Here is a 9,437-nt window from a genome sequence, read left to right as displayed (position 1 = left end):
TTTTGGGTGCTTCTAAGATAATTCAGTACTGGGAGAAGTATGCTCATTGTTGGCTAGGTCTATATTTTGGTCTTTTTTCTAGGAAGGACCCCTTAACCCCTAGATTCACAAGGGCTAATGCTATCTTTGCCTTGGAACTTCAACCAGAGTCCCTGCTACTTTGTGACTGACCACTAACTACTCCTCTCTACCTTGGAACTATAATCTAGAAATGCATATAGTCAATAGAACTACCAATCAATGCTAACTTTCTTTAGTGTCAGCAAAGGGTCCCCTGTAATCTCTTTCTGACCAGTTGTCCATCTTTGGGCTCAGAGCTCCTGAATCTGCTCCTGAATCTGCTCCTGAACCTGCTCCTGTTACCATGGCCACATGTGTGAGTTGAGATAGATACTCCAATCTCAAACTTTTGCGAAACTCCTAAGTTTTCTTAGGCCAGAAAAATTTTTAACTCTGGCCTTTTTTTTTGGCTCTGCTGTGCCAAAATTTGATTTGAGGCATTATTATAAAGTTGTTTGGAGGGGAATGCTGAAAGAGTTCACCTGGATTGCCTCAACTCCACCATCTTGGTTCTAACTCCTTCCCTTCCAATATAATTTAAAATGTCATTTGCTGAACTTGGTTTGTGGCTGGTACTGGCACTGGAGTTGGTGACTTAGAATGAGCATAGATTCACCTTAGCTCTAGAAGGGAGCAGGGAAGGGTCCTAAAGGAGATGTTCCACCCATATGTACTCTCAAGTTGAAACTCTCAGCCTCCTAGGGAAGATAAGCTAGGATATAACAACTGAGAAGCAGCTAGGGCAATAAAGAAAGATTACAAAAGTAAAAATTCTTTGATGGGAGTTGGAAAGAAAGAACACAGTTGTCATCCTTGTCATAAGAGATCATGGATTATTAATCTCCCTTAATAATTGGAAAGAAGAAAAGGAAATGAAGAATTGGAGTTACATTGTCAACAGAGTATGGAGAATGAGTTTTTCCTAGAAGATATCAGGAGGTTGTAATCTTGACTTCAGGGAATTAGAGGAAACTTCCAGGTAGGGAAAGTGGTTTTGCTGGAAATGATTCAATGGTGCTGATTTTTATTTATTTATTTGTTTGTTTTTTATAAAAATTTTTCACATGATTACATGATTCATGTTCTTGCTCTATTTCCCCCCACCTCCCCAACCCCCATAGCCAACTCCCATTTCCACTGCTCCAATTCCACTGAGGTTGACACAATGGCAAGATGATTATCATCAACAATCTCCTCCAAAGTCCCTGTAGACGTGGGGGTTTCTCTCAGATCATGCACCCTTGATCATTCTTCCTCTTGCTTTACTTCCAGTGGTTTCATTTGTTCTTGACTTTGGATGAACTATTCTTCCATGAGAAGAAAATCTTTATTTTTCTCCAGTTTCAACAATTTTAGTCCATACCAAGTGTGAGGCATCATCACTGGCAATTATCAGTTACCTGTGGCTGGTAGCATCTAGTCCTTTTGTTTTCTTCTTCCTTTTTCCCAGCCTGGTTGGAAGTGGAGACTCATAATTCTTTGTCTTGTCCTCATCATCCTCACACCTCCAGGACTATGTCTACCTTTCCAACATTGACCTCTGTTTGGAGATGGGCCACTAATCAAAACTCATTCTCATCATGTTCTTGTTGTTTCCTTCACAAAAGGAGAGATATTGTTGCTCTCTTTAAATATGTGAGATGCTGTCATCATTAAAATTTCTTTGTGGCTCCAAAGGTCAAATGCAGGATCATCACACTCTCAATACCCCTATGGTCTTCCTAGGCACCATCTTCTTGAAACAGTTATTTTGGTCTCCCTGATTCTGGTCTTCTTTTTTAAACCTTTATCTTCTGTCTTGGAATTGATACTGAGTATTGGTTCCAAGGCAGAAGAGCAGTAAGGGCTAGGCTATTGGGGTTATGTGACTTGCCCAGGGTCNTATGGAGTCATGAAGTCTCAGACTGCCTCCAAGCATTTATTTTACCATGATACATGGTATGGTATTGTCTAATCTAATCTAATCTAACATAACATAATATAGTATAATACAAGATATGATATGGTATAACATAATATAAAGCAATATATTGTGATATAAATATATTATACATGATATGATATGATATGATATGATATAACAGTACAATGATACCATTCAGACAGGTGAGTGGTTATCATTTATAAAGCTTTCCAAGAAAGGGACTTTCACAAATTCTCTGTTTAAAAAGCTTTACAGTCAGGAAGTTCTTCCTTATGTCCAGGAGAACTCTCTTGGCAAAGTGAGTGTCATTCTTCTGTTCTCACATGTGACAATAACTGCTGAAGAATAGCTCATGAGATTGGACTGTATGGGAGCCAATAACATAGAAAGAATGGGTCCCACTCTGGGTCCAGTCCTACGTTCAGGAATGGAGTGCCTGGGACTTGCCATGGGAAGTCCTTTTGACAGAGCAATGGAAATGGATAAGGGAAACTTTGTAGTCAGTTTTGCAGGGTCTTTTGGAGATGCTGGTGGCCACGTGCCTGAGGTTGCTCGAAAAGCCTGCCAGATATTTGTGCAAGATCTCCCTCTGGACTTTACATGGGAAATGCTAAAAGAGAAATTTAATGAATGTAGCCATGTGTTGTATGCAGACATCAGGATGGAGAGAGGCAAATTCAAGAGTTGTGAGGAGGTTAAGTTTGAGTCCCCAGAGAAGGCAGAGAGAGTTTGTGGGATGATGAATGGGATAAAACTCAGTGGCAGAAAGATTGATGTGCAAATTGATAGAAATGTTTAAGCGGTTGCCTTTTTTTTTTTTTTAACATCAATACCAGACTTCTAATTTTGTATTTTGTTTTCCCTGTTAACCATTTTAATTTGTTGGCTGAATGTATAAAGTTGTTAAAAATTCAGTTGCTTTCTGGGGTGATTTTAATTACTTTTTTAATGACTAGGATTCCTTTTGACTGCATTGAGATTGCAATGTACGCAATTTTTTGTTGTGGTGGTGGCACCTTGTTGACATTACATCTTTGATAATAAATCCCCATTACTGGGAAAAAGAAAAAAAAAAGAATAGCCCATGAAAGTGATCCTTTTGGGTTGTTTATTTCCCCCCTCCCCAGGTCTGTCCAACACTATTTCTTGCCTCTTAAGCATTAAGTTCAGGTCAGAATCTATATTCAACTCTATTTTAGGTACAGGGCTCGTTCATTCATGTATAACTGACTTATGCTCTGTAATGGCTCTAATATTTGACTGAGGTATATACTTTAAAAGATGTGGGAGGGGGCAACTGGGTAGCTCAGTGGATTGAGAGTCAGGCCTAGAGATGGGAAGTCCTAGGTTCAAATCCGACCTCAGACACTTCCCAGCTGTGTGACCCTGGGCAAGTCGCTTGACCCCCATTGCCTCATTGCCTACCCTTACCACTCTTCTGCCTTGGAGCCAATACACAGTATTGACTCCAAGATGGAAGGTTAAGGGTTTTAAAAAAAAGATGTGGGTGTAATTTAATAATAATAGCTAGCACTTACATATTATTTTAAAGGTTTACAAAGTGCTTTACAAATACTATCTCATTTTATCCTCACATTAATGTCTCATTTTACAAATGAGAAAACTGAATACAGAGGCAGTTGGAACAAATTGTTCTCATCCTCCCCTTATGCCAGGGGAAGTCTTCCCGTGCCTGGAGCAGACACTCTCCCCCTTCATTCCCCCCACTCCCAACTCATGGATGGGTTTGAAACCCATGGATGCCCCCCAGCCTGGTCTAGCCTCCCTGCTCAGGAGGTTTACTAGGGTGAGGCTATGGCTTCTACTTGGAGACAAAGGCGAGAGCTTGGTGTCCCCCACCAAGTAGGAAAGCAGCCCTAGGAAGGGCTGATCTTCCCTGAGTACCCTGAAGACTGGAAAGGTAGGAGAGGGTAGGTTATGAAGGGCTCTGAATGCGAAACAGAGAATTTTGTATTTGTTCGTTGGAGGCAATAGGAAACCACTGCAGTTTACTGAGCAGTGGGGTGATGTGGTCAGATCTGAGCTTTCGGAAAATCGCTGGAGAATGGATTTGAGTAGAGAGACACCTGAGGCAGGCAGACAGCTCAGGAAATGTGGTACTGCCCCTGAAGGAAAGAAGTGGAATAAAGGTAAACTGCTTACTCATCCACAGGGCTAAATTTTTTACTAATCTAACTATATTCTAGCCTTTGGTGTGCTTGGCATAGTTCCTGGAATATAGAAGCTTAATAAATGTTTGTTGAGTATATAACTGGGGCACACTAAAGAGCATGCACTATATACTCATTTTGGTGAAACACTTGATTCTGGTTGAATATCATCATTTTTGTCTTCTTTGGGATTTTTAAAAATTTGGATTAAAAAAACAAACAAACCACGTTCACAGCAATAAATGGGCTAGAGCTAGGGACTGTGCATGGCAGAAGGTTTCTTCATGTGTCATCAATCAAGACCTATTTCCATATTATTGATAATTGTTCTAGGGTGGTCATTAAGAGTCTACATCCCAAATTGTGTTCGCATCAACCCATGTGTTCAAGCAGTTGTTTTTCTTTTGTGTTTCCACTCCTGCAGTTCTTCCTCTGAATGTGGGTAGTGTTCTTTTCCATAAATCCCTCAGAATTGTCCTGGGTCATTGCATTGCTGCTAGCACAGAAATCCATTATATTTTATTTTACCACAGTGTATAAGTCTCTGTGTACAATGTTCTTCTGGATCTGCTTCTTTCACTCTGCATCAATTCCTGGAGGTCTTTCCAGTTCACATGGAATTCCTCCAGTTTATTATTCCTTTGAGCACAATAATATTCCATCACCAGCATATACCACAATTTATTCAGCCATTCCCCAATTGAAGGACATACCCTCCTTTTCCAGTTTTTTGCCACCACAAAAAGCGCAGCTATAAATATTTTCATACAAGTCTGTTCATCTATGATCTCTTTGGGGTACAAACCCAGCAATTTACATGGCAGAAGGAACTCCTATGTGAGGAAGCATTCCCTCTTTCGGTGGTGGTCAGCAGCACCTTTTCCACAACATAAGGCAGTGATGGTGAACCTTTTAGAGATGGAGTGCCAGGCCCTGCCCCAACCCCACTCCCAAGACAGAATGCTGTGCCCCTCCTCCCAGAGACTGAGTGCAAGGCATGCCCAGCCCCCCCACCCCACCCCACACAAGGGAGGGAGGAAGTGCTCCCATTGGGCTGCTGGGTGGAGGGGTAGGTAAAGTGAGGAATATCCTCAGCAAGTGTCGAGAGGGGCAGGGGAGTGGCCCGAGCACTCTGCTCCCCTCCAGCTCTGCTGCCTGTGAGTCATTCACCTTTCCCCCTGTGTGCTCCCACTGGCTGCTGGGCATAGGGGTGGGAGATGTAAAAAAATGTCCTCTGGCATGGTGAAGAGGGGGAGGGGAGCAGCACCACCAAGTCCCTCTGCCTTTCTAGTAACAAACTGGGGGAGGGGGTGCATGCCCACAGCAAGTGCTCTGAGTGCCATCTTTGGCACCTGTGCCATAAGCTTGCCATAATGGATATTAGCTTTTTTTTTTTTTTTTTAAACTCTTACTTTCTGTCTTAGAGTAGATACTAAGTATAAATTCCCAGGCAAAAGAGCGGTAAGAGCTAGGCAGCTGAGGTTAAGTAACTTGTTCAGGGTCACACAGCTAGGAAGTGTCAGAAGCCAGATTTGAACCCAGGCCCTCCTAACTCCAGGGCTGGTGCTTTATCCACTGTGCCACTTAGCTGCCTCAAAATATCTTTAAAAATTATTTAGGGTAGGGGCAGCTAGGTGGCTCAGCAGATTGAGAGCTAGGCCCAGAAATGGGAAGCCGTGGGTTAAAATCTGACACTCTCTAGCTGTGTGACCCTGGGCAAGTCACTTAATCCCCCTTGCCTAGCCCTTACCACTCTTTTGCTTTGGAACCAATACACAGTAATAAGGGTTTAAATTTTGTTTTTATTTTTTACATGTTGATAAAATTTTTAAAAATTAATTTCTGACATTTTACCATCTATGTTCTCTCTCAACCCTCCTCCCTCCCCAAGGTGGCAGGTAACATGACATGCATGGGTTGTTATTATACGATCCATAGTTCTATGTTCCTCATGTTGTGGAAGAAGACACATATTGCTTCCACTATCGAACAATTCATGGAGGCAATAAAGTAAAGTGTGGTATAATTCCATCTGGATCCTGAGTCTGTCAGTTCCTTCTCTGACGGGGATAACCATTTTGGTCAAGAGTCCTTGGAGCTGTCCTGGATCCTTGCACTGGGGAGAAGAGTCGTCATTCACAGCTGATCTTCGTACCTTCTTGCTGTTCCCGAATGGTGTTGCCTGAAGCACTGGGAAGCTGGGACTTTCCCAGAGTCACAAAGCCAAGACGGTCCAAAATAGGATCTGAACTCAGGTGCTTATGGCTTGGAGGCAAGCCCATTAGCCCCTCTTAGGTCAAGAGTAAATGGAGGTTTTTCATTAGAATTGGCTGGCTGGTTCCTGCTGTTAATATAATCTACATGATGTTAAGATAGAAGTATCTTTCCAATTTGGGCCTCTAGCCAAAAAAAATAACCAAACCCCACCTATAATTGCTGAAGAGGGTACCAGTAATAGATGACCACAAATAAGATACTGACCTGAAGAGTCTTGCTGGTAGATGAAGATCAGGTTCTCATTTAACATGTAAAATTGCATAGTAATTTTCATATAAGTCCTAGAAATCTTGGAACAGAGAGAATATTTGATCTTTTACAAGGGAAGGGAAATATTTTTTTTGTTCAGTTGTTTTTCAGTTGGGCCCCATTTGAGGTTTTCTTGGCAAAAATACTGGAGTGGTTTGCCATTTTCTTCTCAAGCTCATTTTACAGATGAGGAAATGGAGGCAAACAAGGTTAAGTGACTTGCCCAGGATCACACACCTAGTGTTTGAGGCTGGATTTGAACTCAGGTCTTTCTGATTCCAAAGTTTGCACTCTGCCACCTACCTACCCCTAAGCATTTGTTTTATGCCTACTATGTGCCAGGCACTATGCTGAATATCTTATATTATCTCATTTGATCCTTATAACAATGGTCTGAGGTAGGTGCTCTTATGATTCCCATTTATAGTTGAGAAAACTGAAGCAGAGTTAAGTGACTTGCCCAAAATCACACAGTATGTGAGACTGAATTTGAACTCAAGTCTTCCTGACTTCAGGCCCAGGGCTCTATCCACTATGCCACTTCGCTCACATTTTACAAGATGTGTTTAGCCAGTAAATATTGGTTTACTTGACTTAATATATTTGTAAGAATTTTAAAATTTAGGTTTTATACTAAATATAAGAGTTCTATAGTAATATTGTGGTCGCGATTTAAAGTAGCTTTATCTACAAAGAGGTGGAAAGAGTGAAAGTAGGAAAATGTAAGAAAAAGATAGAGAATTATCTAGCCTATCACCCTAAAAAGTGCTCTGGTGTGGGGCTCATCCCTGGCAGGGCTTCACTGCATTCCTTGTCCCCACATGGATTTTCTGGTAACCCTCAGCCAGAAGTCTAGTGGTGTCTTCAGCAAAGGTTCTACCAACGCAGCCTCCTCCAGGAAAGGAAGGCCTCTTTGGAACCAGTCTCTCTAGAACCCTGGAAAGGAAGGCCAGCTATTCACCCAGATCACTGACACAGAGTCTCCCAAGGCGAAGTCCAAAGGTGAAGCCCCAAGGAGAAGATCCAAGCCAAAGGTTCAAGCCAAAGATTCAAGCCAAAGGTCTCTGGACAGGAAGTTCAATAGTCCTTTTTCCACATCACTTCCTGTCCCTTCCTCCACTTTATGGGAACCAAATGCAGTCTGTCTATTTGTCTAGTACTGCCCAAGGGGTGCTCAGTGGCCTCTGAAGTTGTCACCCACTCTGGCAAGTGACTTTTGAATTCTCTTGCTTAGTGTTAAGTAGGGGTGCTTAAGTTTTTGATTGATTAATTTAAAAGTTGCTGACTGATAGACAAAGTTTGATTCACTCTTCACATATTAAAGACTGGACAACTTTGGAACAAGGGGTAGATTATATTTTAGCTATAAGAAAGAAAGAAATTATGAAAACATAGGCAGAAAATAAGTAATTTATGACTAGAAAATTGAAAAGGTATGATATGATACTGTGGAAGAGTATTTATTAGGGAGCCAAAGGGTTTAGACTTAAACCCAACCTCTAATATATATTTTATGTATCCCTTTGATTGAGTCACTTAACTTCTCTGATCTTTAGTCAGAGGAAACCTTTAGTTTCCTCATTTGTACAATAAAAGGTTCAATCTAGACAGTTGGCAAAGACCTTTCCAACTTTATTTTTATGATCCTTTTAAAGGGAGATAAAGTTAAAGATAAGCTAAAAAGGACAGAAATAGGGACTTTATATCTTATATGATCTGAGTTGGCTGAGAACTGGATCTAGACGACATTGACCAGTTTCCTTCCTTCCTAAGAGTGTGGCTCCTTGGGCGACTTTACTAGCCAGAGTGATGACAGTCTCAGAAATATGTGATAGGAGAATCTCCGTGACAAAGGCTTTCCAGTTAAGTGCCCCTTTAAAATTTTTTATCTCTCTGGGTAGCTTTAGGAGGGGTTTAGTACAGGCATACTTCATTTTATTCTGCTTCCTTTTATTGCACTGTGCAGATTTTATTTTATTTTTTTTTACAAATTGGAGGTTTATGGCAACTCTGCATCGAACAAGTCTATCACAGCACCATTTTTCCAACAGCATGTGCTCACATCATGCTTTTGTTTCACATTTTGGTAATTCTTGAATATTTCAGACTTTTTTCATATTATTATATCTGTAATGGTGATCTGTGATTAGTGGTCTTGGATGTAACTATTGTAATTGGTTTGGGATGCCATGAACTTCATTCACATAAGATGGACAACTTGGGAGGCGGTACATTCCAAGACTGACTATGGATGGCTGAAACCCTGGACATAAGCAAACTTCTGCTGACCCCATAGAAACATGATTTCTTTGTACATACATATTATAATAAAGCTTAGTTGACAATTAAACACATAGCAAGACATTACCAACATTAAATACAATAATAATAAAGAATATTGTACACTATATAGTTCTGTAGAGTAGCATTCCCTTTAACTATGGGGAATGTTCCAAGACCCCCCAGGGGATGCCTGAAACTGTGGACAAGTCTCTTTTTAATTTTTAAAATCTATGTTAACTTTACTCCCTGTTCCTGCTCCTCCAGTAGGTGCTCCTTAGCCTCCCACTCCTCCAAACACACATATTCCAACCCACTCACCCACACTATCCAAGGGAAAGCAGAAGAATTTCGGCAAAGAGACACTGCCCTCCTCCAACGCAGAGACCTTTGCCCTGCTCTATCTGCCTAGCCCTCCATATGTTTAAAAACTATATTTATGTTAAACTGATTCTAAATTGAACCATGTCCCCCTC

Source organism: Gracilinanus agilis, chromosome 3, assembly GCF_016433145.1.
Source record: "Gracilinanus agilis isolate LMUSP501 chromosome 3, AgileGrace, whole genome shotgun sequence".
Taxonomy (NCBI): Eukaryota; Metazoa; Chordata; class Mammalia; order Didelphimorphia; family Didelphidae; genus Gracilinanus; species Gracilinanus agilis.
The sequence above is the reverse complement of the archived record's forward strand: the minus strand, read 5'-3'. Positions refer to the sequence as shown.